Below are 11,291 nucleotides of genomic sequence, written 5' to 3' on the forward strand. Positions count from 1 at the left end.
ACTAGACATCTACATGTCTGGGGTTGTCCAGCTGAACCTAGGCCCTATAGGCCTAACGAAAGGAAATTGGATTCAAGAACCGTTAGTTGCCATTTTGTAGGATACTTTGAAAACTCAAGAAGTTTTAAGTTCTATAATTCCTTGAGTAGATCCTTTTTCGAGACGGGTAATGCCAAATTTATTGAGGATGGCAGGAGTGATAAAGTTAGGGAAATATCATTTGAGGAGAATATTAATGATCATAATATGGTAACTACTAATGCAGCTAATAGTAAAATGGTCACTGCCCCACATATAGTTGAAGCTGCACAGCCAGAAGGGGTAGTTGACTATGATATTCTCATGTTACCTCTAATTCATTTGGAAGGTACGCCATCTTAACTAGAAGTATTCACTCCTATGATTGAGAATGACTCTCAACCACCTCAAGATCAAGTGTCATTAAGAAGATCCATTAGAGAGAGGAGATCCACGATGTCTCGTGATTATGTTTATCTCCAAGAGCATGAATTTGACATTGGGTTGGAAGATGATCCCACATCTTTCCACGAAGTCAAACAATGCCCTCATCCAGAAAAATAGATCAATGCCATGATGGAAGAGATGAAGTCTATGGCAACGACATTTGGGAACTTGTAGAATTTCCTGAAGGTGTGAACCCCGTTAGTTGTAAATGGATATTTAAAACCAAACGGGATTCACATGGCAATGTCGAAAAGTATAAGGCATGCCTAGTCGCCAAGGGATTCACTCAAAAGGAGACATTGATTACAAGGTGATTTTTTCACTAGTTTTGAAGAAAGACTCCCTTAGGGTAATCATGACACTTGTAGTTCATTATAACCTAGAGCTACACCAAATGGATGTTAAGACTGCGCTTCTCAATGGAAACATTAAAGAAACTATATACATGGTGCAACCGGAGAACTTTGAGTTAGATGACTCAAAGCACCTAGTATGTAAACTAAGGAAGTCCATTTATGGTTTAAAGTAGGCATCTCGTCAATGGTATCGGAAGTTTGATAAAGTGATTTTTTCATATGTTTCAAGCAGAATCTAGTTGATCAATGTTTGTACATTAAGTTCAGTGGGAGCAAGTTCATTATACTTGTTCTTTACGTGGATGATATATTATTTGCGAGCAATGATATGAGTCTGCTACTAGAAACCAAGTCATTTCTATCTTATAAATTTGAAATGAAGGATTTTAGTGAAGCATCTTTTATCTTAGGCATACAGCTTGTTCATGATTGTTCGAGGTACATGTTGGAACCCCAAGGTTGTTTTAATGTGATCAAACAAGTTAAGTTAGGTCCTGTTTGGTTTAACCCTTGTGTCTAAGTGTGCAGGAGTTTAGGAGCACAGGAAGTCGAGCAGAAGATGTAGCTAGCGAGAAGGACGACACGGGAATAGAGCCGGCGGGCTCGGTGCATCCGAGGGACGAGGTGTCGTGGAAGAGTATACCGGTGGACAAGAAGAACATACACGACGTTCGAGGGACGAGAAACCGAGGAGGAAGGCTGCTCGAGGAGAAGGCCGGAACTTGGGTTCGGGTGAGCCCTATTCCGGATGGACGAGATCATCCAATCTAGTAGAGCCGGAGCGGAAGACCCTGACCGAGACGAGCACAATCGGAGTAGAGGAATTAGACCACAAAAAGTCAATCGTGTTAACTTTTGTGGTCCGGGCGCCCAGAGTCAGGGCGCCCGGAACCCAAAGTTTATCAAGAGTGATGTGGTCGTTGACCGACGCGTTGGGGATAGAATTCTATCCCCCCCCCCCCCCACGCGCCCGGAATCCTTCCAGGCGCTCGGAATAGTGCTATAAATATAGCACTGATTTCAACAGTTAGAACAATAACTTGTAATCCATTTCTGTTTATTCTACTTTTCTTTGTGTGTTGTTAACGCTGTAAGAGGCTACTCCGCCCGAAGGAGATCTTCAAGAATGTGCGCTTCATATTCCTTGGATTAGCAATCTTCTGATTGCAAACGAAGTAATTTCTCTTGTGTCTATTTAGTTTTAATTAGTCTCTTTATTTTTAATTACAAGTGTTCTTATTCAAGCCATAAGTCGAGAAAGGGTTGATTTGTTTTTGTAGGGTAATTCACCCCTCCCCTCTTGCCAGCCTCCAAAGGGACCAACAATTGGTATCAGAGTAAGGACGCTTCAGAAGGACTAACCGCCGACTGAAGCAAAGCAACCAATGGCCAGACCAAGCATCGCTCCACCAAAATTCGAGGGAGACTTCGCACACTGGAAACGTCATATTAAGGTATTTCTAAAAATAGAATTTGAGATTCATTTAATAATAAAATATGATTTTATAGCTCCTACAAATCAAAATAGAGAGGAAAAAGAAGAGAGTCTTTGGATGAAGAAAGAGCAAAATGATTCCTAGCGAATAACTGAGCGGAGTATCACTTGTTGAGCGTACTGCCGCCTCAAGAAGTCAACCACATTGGGAGTTACTCATCAGCCAAAGAACTCTAAGAAAAATTCCTGGAACTCCACGAAGGTACATCCGAAGCCAAGCTCGCAAGAAGGGACATACTTCAGAATAAATTGATGAATATTCGTCTGGAAAGAGGTGAGAAGGTAGCCGATCTACACACGAAGGTAAAAGAACTAATCACCAGACTTGAAAATCTCGGTGAAACGATAACCAACCGGGACACGATACGATATGCACTCAATGCCTTTTCCAGAACTCCAGAATGGACCTCAATAATCGACGCCTACTACATCTCAAAGGACCTGGAGGTAAGTACCCTAGAGAAACTTTTTCCACTTTTGAATTATATGAAACCAGATGTGCAGGGACAACAAAAGAATCAAGCCAGATTATGGCGCTAAATGCAACTAAGAAGGATGAACCCGAGTCAAACTCAGAAGAAAATCAAGAAGCTTATATGGTAAGGAATTTTAGAAAATTCTTTAGATCTAATAAATTTAAAGAAATACATAATAAGAAAAATCCAAGAAATAGAAGAAGGGTTCAATGCTACCAGTGTCAAAAGGAAGGACACTTAAAAGAGGACTGTCCACAACTCAAAAAGGATAAAGTCAAGATACCTAAGAAGTACAAGACTCTAAAAGCTACTTAGGACGATAGTTCATCATCTGAGTCCGAAATACAAGAATATGCAGTATAGCACTGATGGCGAACCATGAAGAGCAAAGCACATCAGAAGCCAGCATTAATGAAGGGGGAGTGGCTTCATATGAATGCAGCGAAGCAGGGGGAGAGTCAGGCTTCAAGTTTGATATGGTAAGTGAGGTATGCCTCTTACCTTCTGATCAACTTTATTATGATATTAAGTCTATGGCAAAATCTATATACAAATTTAAAAGAAAAAATAATAAATAAAAAAATAAAAATTTAGAAATAAAAAGAATTTTAGCAAAATCATGTCTAATAAAAGATTTTGATAGAGTAAGACTTGAAAATGATAAATTAAAAGAAGAAATAGAAAACTTGAAAAATTTTGCTTGTTCAAATATTTCTGCTTTTAGAAACTATAGAGGATTAAACTGGTACTATAGGTTTCACAAAAGTCAAATCACAAAAATATCAAAAGCTTATATTCCTAGAAAATACCTGATTAAGCCTGTAGGAAGGAACCTATATTGGGTTCCAAAAACTTGTTTGAATTAAAAATGAAATTAGACCTAGGGTTTTCAGGTAGAAAATTGATTATTTGAATTTATTAAAAGTCTTTGTCTAGAAGTGGTTGATGATCCAATAACCATGAAGGCCTAGTGCCTCACCACAACCTGGAAGTCAATTTCTGAATTAAATATTTAATTGACAAACTGATAGGCATAAAAATTAATTGCCTTTAATCTTTGTCAATGGTTTAACATTTGTTAAAATTTCTTCTAAAAATAAAAAAAAAAATTCTTCACTTAGAAATTTATTTTCCTTACCTCAGAATTTTTTTTTTATAGCAGACTTCATTTAAAATTATTTCTGTTAAATTTTTTTCCGTTGCACAAAATTTTATTTTTCAACTTAGAAATTTTTTCTGCTTAAAAATATTCTTACTTAGAAATCTTTTTAACACTTAAAAATTTCTAATTTATTGCAAATTTTTTTTAAAAAAATTAACCTTAGACTTATTAAGGAACCCCATTTTTTATGTGATTAAAGGGGGAGAAGGATATTAAGTCCAGGGGGAGGTATATTTTTAACTGAAAAATCTTTTTGCACTTATTTGCAAAATTAATTATCTTTACATCTCATTTTTTCATTTGTTTTACCCTAACTTAACTTGGGTTGCTCAGATCAAAAAGGGGGAGATTGTTGGAATCCCAAAGTTATTTTGATATGATCAAACAAGTTAAGTTAGGTCCTATTTGGTTTAACCCTTGTGTCTAAGTGTGCAGGAGTTTATGAGCACAGGAAGTCGAGCGGAAGACGCGACTAGAGAGAAGGACAACACGGGAAGAGAGCCGATGGGCTCGGTGCATCCGAGGGATGAGGTGCCACGGAAGAGTACACCGGTGGGCGAGAAGAACGTACGCGATGTTTGAGGGACGAGAAACTGGGGAGGAAGACTGCTCGAGGAGAAGGCCGGAACTTGGGTTCGGGTGAGCCCTATTTCGAATGAACGAGATCACCCAAGCTAGTAGAGCCGGAGCAGAAGACCCAGACCGAGACAAACACAACCGGAGTAGAGGAACTAGACCACAAAAAGTCAATCCTATTGACTTTTGTGGTCCGGGTGCCCGGAGCCATTCCGAGCGCTCGGAACCCAAAGTTTATCAAGAGTGACGTGGTCGTTGACCGACGTGTCGGGGATAGAATTCTATCCCCCCAGGCACCCGGAACCCTTCTAGGCGTCCGGAACAGTGCTATAAATATTGCACTGATTTCAACAGTTAGAACAACAACTTGTAATCCATTTCTTTTTGTTCTACTTTTCTTTGTGTACTGTTAACGCTGTAAGAGGCTACTCCGTCCGAAGGAGATCTTCAAGAAAGTGCGCTTCATATTCCTTGGATTAGCAATCTTCTGATTGCAAACCAAGTAATTTCTCTTGTGTCTATTTAGTTTTAATTAGTTTTTTTTATTTTTAATTACAAGTGTTCTTATTCAAGCTATAAGTCGAGAAAGGGTTGATTTATTTTTGTAGGGCAATTTACCTCTCCCCTTTTGCCGACCTCCAAAGGAACCAACAGTACACACTTGGACTATCACAAAATGCCTATATAGAATGTTGGTTGCTACTCGGAAAACCTATAGGTTCCACTGTACAAAAATTTTGTACAAAGGTCTGAACCTTTTCCTAGCTACCATGTGTTCTTTTAAATTAAATTTTGGATCGCCTGCAGAACTTAACACGTTTGATCCAAAACTTAATCTATTTGTTCTTTTAGGTTTTGACTTGGATCTCCTGCGGAACTTTACACGTTCGACCCAAGTCTCCTTAAGTTATTAATTCCATTAAATATTAATTTCCATAATTGGTTCCCAGTACTGACGTGGCGAGGCACATGACCTTCTTGGATATGGGAGCAACCACCACCGACTAGACAAAACCTTTTATAGAAAGCTAATATTTAATTTCCTAAAATAACTTTAGGTTAACCAAAGAGAACAATCAAATCACAAGGAAAAGAAAAAACAAAAGAACACAGCATCGAAAAACATATTCGAAATTCTAGAACGTAAGCCTCTTGTATTTGGTATTATTTCCATAAATAACTAGCATGATGCGGAAATAAAAATTACTAGTTATACCTTGTAGAAAAACCTCTTGATCTTCTACCGTATTCCTCTTCTAACCTCGGACGTTGTGTGGGCAACGATCTACCGAGATGAGAAACCACCAACCACCTTCTTCTCCTCCAAGCAAGGTTCGGCCACAAAGGAAAACTTCACCAAGGAGAAAAACCAAAATACTAACCAAGCTCCAAGAGATGCTAGCTTTCTCTCCTTCTTCTTCTTCTTCTCCAAGTAGTATCCGGCCACCACAAGAGCTCCAAGAGAGAGAGAGAGGTTCGGCCACCACAAGAGGAAGAGAGGGAGAGGATGGCCACACCAAGGAACAAAAGAGGGAGAGAAATAATAGATGTTGTGTCTCATGAAGGCACCCTCTCCCCTTCTTTTATATTCCTTGGCCTAGGCAAATTAGGAAATTTAATTACAATAAAATTTCCTCAATTTCCTTGACATGATTTAATTGAGAAAAATAAAATAAAATTTCTCAATTAAATCTACATTGGTCGGCCACATCATTGGAGAACAAATTGGACAAGTTTCAATCAACAATTAAAACTTCCTAATTTGTTTCCGGAAATTTTAAAATTAAAATTTCTCTTTAAAAATCTCTACATGGTTAATAAAAGAAATTTCTATAATTTTAATTTTACAACATGTGAATAATTTTTAAAGAGAAAATAAAATATCTCACCAATTTACAAATAAGGAAAGAGATCTAATCTCTTTCTTTAATCTTTTGTAAATTTTACAAGAGAGATGATTTAATTTAAATTCTCTTTAATAAATTATTTCTTCCACATAATAAAAATTAAAATTAAAATTTTTTTAATTTATTTTGGCCGGCCCTACTAGCTTGGGTTCAAGCTAGGGCCGACCACCCAATCTTATACCTAGGCCGGCCCTAGCTTGTTCCCAAGCTAGCTTGGTCGACCCCTATTGGGTGGGTATAGAAGGTGGGTATAGGTGGGTATAAAACTCTATAAATAAGAGGCTACGATAGGGACCGAGAGGAGGAATTGGTTTTGGTCTCCCGATAAAATTAAGCATCCCGTGTTCGCCCCGAACACACAACTTATTTTTATCAATGATAATTCATTCCACTAGAGAACTATCATTGAACTACCGCACCAATCCCAAATTACATTTTTGGGCTCCTTCTTATTATAAGTGTGTTAGTCTCCCTGTGTTTAAGATATCGAATGTCCACTAATTAAGTGAGTTACTGACAACTCATTTAATTAATATCTTAGTCCAAGAGTAGTACCACTCAACCTTATCGCCATGTCGGACTAAGTCCACCTGCAGGGTTTAACATGACAATCCTTATGAGCTCCTCTTGGGGACATTATCAACCTAGTATCTCTAGGACACAGTTTCCTTCTATAATCAACAACACACACTATAAGTGATACCATTTCCCAACTTATCGGGCTTATTGATTCATCGAACTAAATCTCACCCATTGATAAATTAAAGAAATAAATATCAAATATATGTGCTTGTTATTATATTAGGATTAAGAGCACCCACTTCCATAATAACCGAGGTCTTTGTTTCTTTATAAAATCAGTATAAAAGAAACGACCTCAAATGGTCCTACTCAATACACTCTAAGTGTACTAGTGTAATTATACAGTCAAGATAAACTGATACCTAATTACACTACGACCTTCTAATGGTTTGTTCCTTTCCATTTTGGTCGTGAGCTACTGTTTATAATTTATAAGGTACTGATAACATTATCTTCTGCATATGACACCACATGCTATGTTATCTACAATATAAATTAATTGAACAACTACAAACAAATGTAGATAATTTGACCAAATTTGATTCTTTATTCAAGACAAATGTTTACAAAGCTTAGGCTTTCAGTATACACTCCAACAATCTCCCACTTATACTAATGACTAAGCTGCCATATCTTCTACCATACATCTGATTCTCATTCCCTCCACATGCCGATCAAAAGCTTTCGCCGGAAGGGCCTTAGTGAAAGGATCTGCCAGGTTATCTGCTGATGCAATCTTGGCGATGACAACTTCTCCTCGCTTCACGATATCTCGTATCAGGTGGTACTTGCGCTCTATATGTTTACTTGCCTTATGAGCTCGTGGTTCCTTCGAGTTTGCAACTGCACCGCTATTATCACAATAAATTGTGATAATTTTGGGCAAACCAGGAATCACATCTAAGTCCATTAGAAAGTTCCTGAGCCATACTGCTTCTTTAGCTGCCTCAGAGGTTGTTACATACTCAGCTTCCATGGTTGAGTCCGATACGCATTTCTGCTTAACACTCCTCCATGAAATGGCTCCACCTCCTAAAGTAAACACATAGCCTGATGTAGACTTACTATTGTCCCTATCTGATTGGAAATCTGAATCCGTGTAACCCACAGGGATCAAATTGTCTGCTTGGTAAATTAGCATATAATCTCTAGTCCTTCTCAGGTACTTTAATATATGCTTTACTGCAGTCCAATGTCCTTGTCCAGGGTTACTCTGATATCTGCTGACCATGCCCACGGCAAAACAAATATCAGGTCTCGTACATAGCATTGCATACATAAGGCTTCCTACAGCCGAAGCATAAGGAACTGCTTTCATGTCTTCTATCTCCTTTAATGTCTTCGGAGGCATCTCTTTAGATAGAGCTATTCCATGCCTAAAAGGTAAGAAACCTTTCTTGGAATCCTGCATACTAAAACGAGCAAGGATTGTATCTATATATGAAGCTTGGGACAGACACAACATTCTTTTCTTGCGATCCCTTATCACTTTGATCCCAAGAATGTGTGCGCACTCTCCTAAGTCCTTCATATCAAATTGTTTGGACAACCATACCCTTACGTCTGATAATACCTTGACATTATTGTCAATTAACAAAATATCATCTACGTATAGTACAAGAAATACCACCACGTTTCCGTTACACTTCTTGTATACACAAGACTCATCCAGACACTGAATAAATCCATACGACTGGATTACTTCATTAAACCGGATGTTCCAAGACCTTGAAGCTTGCTTCAGTCCATAAATGGACCGATTGAGCTTGCACACTAGATGCTCTTTGCCTTTTTCAATGAACCCTTCTGGTTGCTTCATATGAATGTTCTCTTCAAGACTTCCATTAAGGAAAGCTGTCTTGACATCCATTTGCCAAATCTCATAATCCATATGAGCGAGAATGGATAAGAGTATCCGGATAGACTTAAGCATGACTACCCGTGAAAAAGTCTCCTCATAATCGATTCCCTCTTTCCGAGTGTACCCTTTCGCAACAAGCCTAGCTTTGAAGGTCTCTACCTTCCCGTCTGTCCCTCTTTTCCTTTTGTAGATCCACTTGCATCCAACGGCTTTTACACCATCGTGGTTCTACAAGCTCCGGCACTTTATTAGAGTACATAGACTCTATTTCGAATTCATTGCCTTTTGCCAAGATGTGGATCTATATCTTGGAGTGCTTCGTCAGATGTTGTGGATCGTGTTCATGTTTACCCGGATCAAGTCCAAGACTCTCCCAAAACATGAATCTTTCAGTGCCTTACAACCCTCCCACTACGACGAGGCCATCGTTTGTGGTTGTGTATCATGTGTGACACGTGTTGCGGTCTCTTGTGGTACTTCATCTTGTCCTGTTGGTACAAGTAGACATGTCCTCTAAGTTCTTCTAAAATAACTTTACATCGGGCTTGTGATCCATTATATAGTCTTCTTCTAAAACTGGCATTGGTGCTAACAATGACCTTCCGTCTTTAGGACTATAAAATAAACCACCTTCGCTCCTTTGGGATATCCTACAAACACGCAAACTTCTGACGGATTCTAACTTATCAAGATCTGGTTTCAGACATGTGTCGGACTACCCCAACCGAATATGTCTTAGACTCGGCTTCGCCCATTCCACAATTCTATGGGAGTAGAAGAAACTGATTTAGAAGGTACTAAGTTCGGAACGATACCGTTTCCAGAGCATATCCCCAAAACGAATTTGGTAATTCTGAATAACTCATCATTGATCTAACCATCTCCATAAGAGTCCTATTCCTTCGTTCTGCTACACCATTTTGTTGGGGTGTTCCAGGTGCAGACAATTGGGATTGAATCCCGACCTCTGATAAGTAATTCCTAAACTCTCCCAAGAGGTATTCGCCACCACGATCTGACCGTAGTGTCTTAATACTTTTACCTAGTCGTTTCTCCACATCAGCCTTGTATTCTTTGAACTTATCAAAGCACTCGGACTTGCGGCGCAATAGGTAAATGTATCCATATCTTGAATAATCGTCTATGAAAGAGATAAAATATTCAAAACCTCCTCTTGCCTGGACAGACATAGGACCACACAAATCAGAGTGAACTAATTCTAACACTTCTTTGGCTCTATACCCCTTGGCCTTGAATGACCTCTTGGTCATTTTACCTTCCAAGCAAGATTCACAAGTTGGAAAATTTTCCAACTCAAATGAACTCAAAAGTCCATCGGCTATAAGCCTCTGAATCCTACTTAAGTTAATATGACCAAGCCTTAGATGCCAAAGATATGCTTGGTTCATCTCCGAAGGTTCTTTTCTCTTATTAGAGTTAGAAGATGAGTTATAAATTTCCATGTTTTGCTTTGTAGAAGAAATTGGATTTAAAGTATACAAATTGTCAACTAATGCACCAGAACAGATAATCACTTTATTTCTTTTAATAACTACATCGTTACTGAAAGAAACTGAATATCCATCTAAAAATAGTTTAGAAACTAAAATTAAATTCTTTCTAAAACTGGGTACATAAAGACAATTTCTTAAAATCAAATTTCTATTTCTACTAAAAGATAAGTAGACGTCTCCCACGGCAACAGCTGCCACCTTAGTAGCATTGCCCATGTAGACGGTAATTTCTCCTTCAAATAGTCGTCGGGTTTCCTGGAACCCCTGCAAGGAATTGCAGACATGATCAGTGGCTCCCGTATCTACACACCAGGTGCTGGTAGATAACACCGCTAAACATGTTTTAACAACTAGAGTATGAGATATACCTTTGTTTTGGTTCCTACGAGGACAGTCCGCCTTCCAATGTCCTGCACATGATGAAGCACTTGCCCTTGCTTCTTCATTCCGACTTTAAATTCAGTACTCGAGATTTATTCACTTTCTTTCGAACCAACTTGTTTCTTCTTCTTCTTTCCTTTGGTTTAGAAGTAGAACCATTTTCAAGATAGTGAATTTGAGCATTGTGACGAAATAATCCTTCTGCTTCTTGTTAGTAGTTCCGCTAATGAATAAACCCTCTTATTCATATTATAGTTCAAGACCGCTCAAAACTTCTAGGTAGCGTTGGAGGATCATATCGATCCGGGTTTCCCATCAATTTCTCCTCCAAGGATCGTATCTCGCTCGGATAAGCCATCATCTTTAGGATATGATCCCTTACGAGTACCCTCTTGCATGGTGACCGTCATTATCTTTCTCATGACTTCTTGCCTAGAAGCCCTATCCCGATGACCAAAGAGTTCCTTGAGATTGTTCATAATATCATAGTCGTTGGTAAATCTTGATGTCGATGTT

This window comes from Zingiber officinale, chromosome 11A, assembly GCF_018446385.1.
Source record: "Zingiber officinale cultivar Zhangliang chromosome 11A, Zo_v1.1, whole genome shotgun sequence".
NCBI classification, from domain to species: Eukaryota; Viridiplantae; Streptophyta; class Magnoliopsida; order Zingiberales; family Zingiberaceae; genus Zingiber; species Zingiber officinale.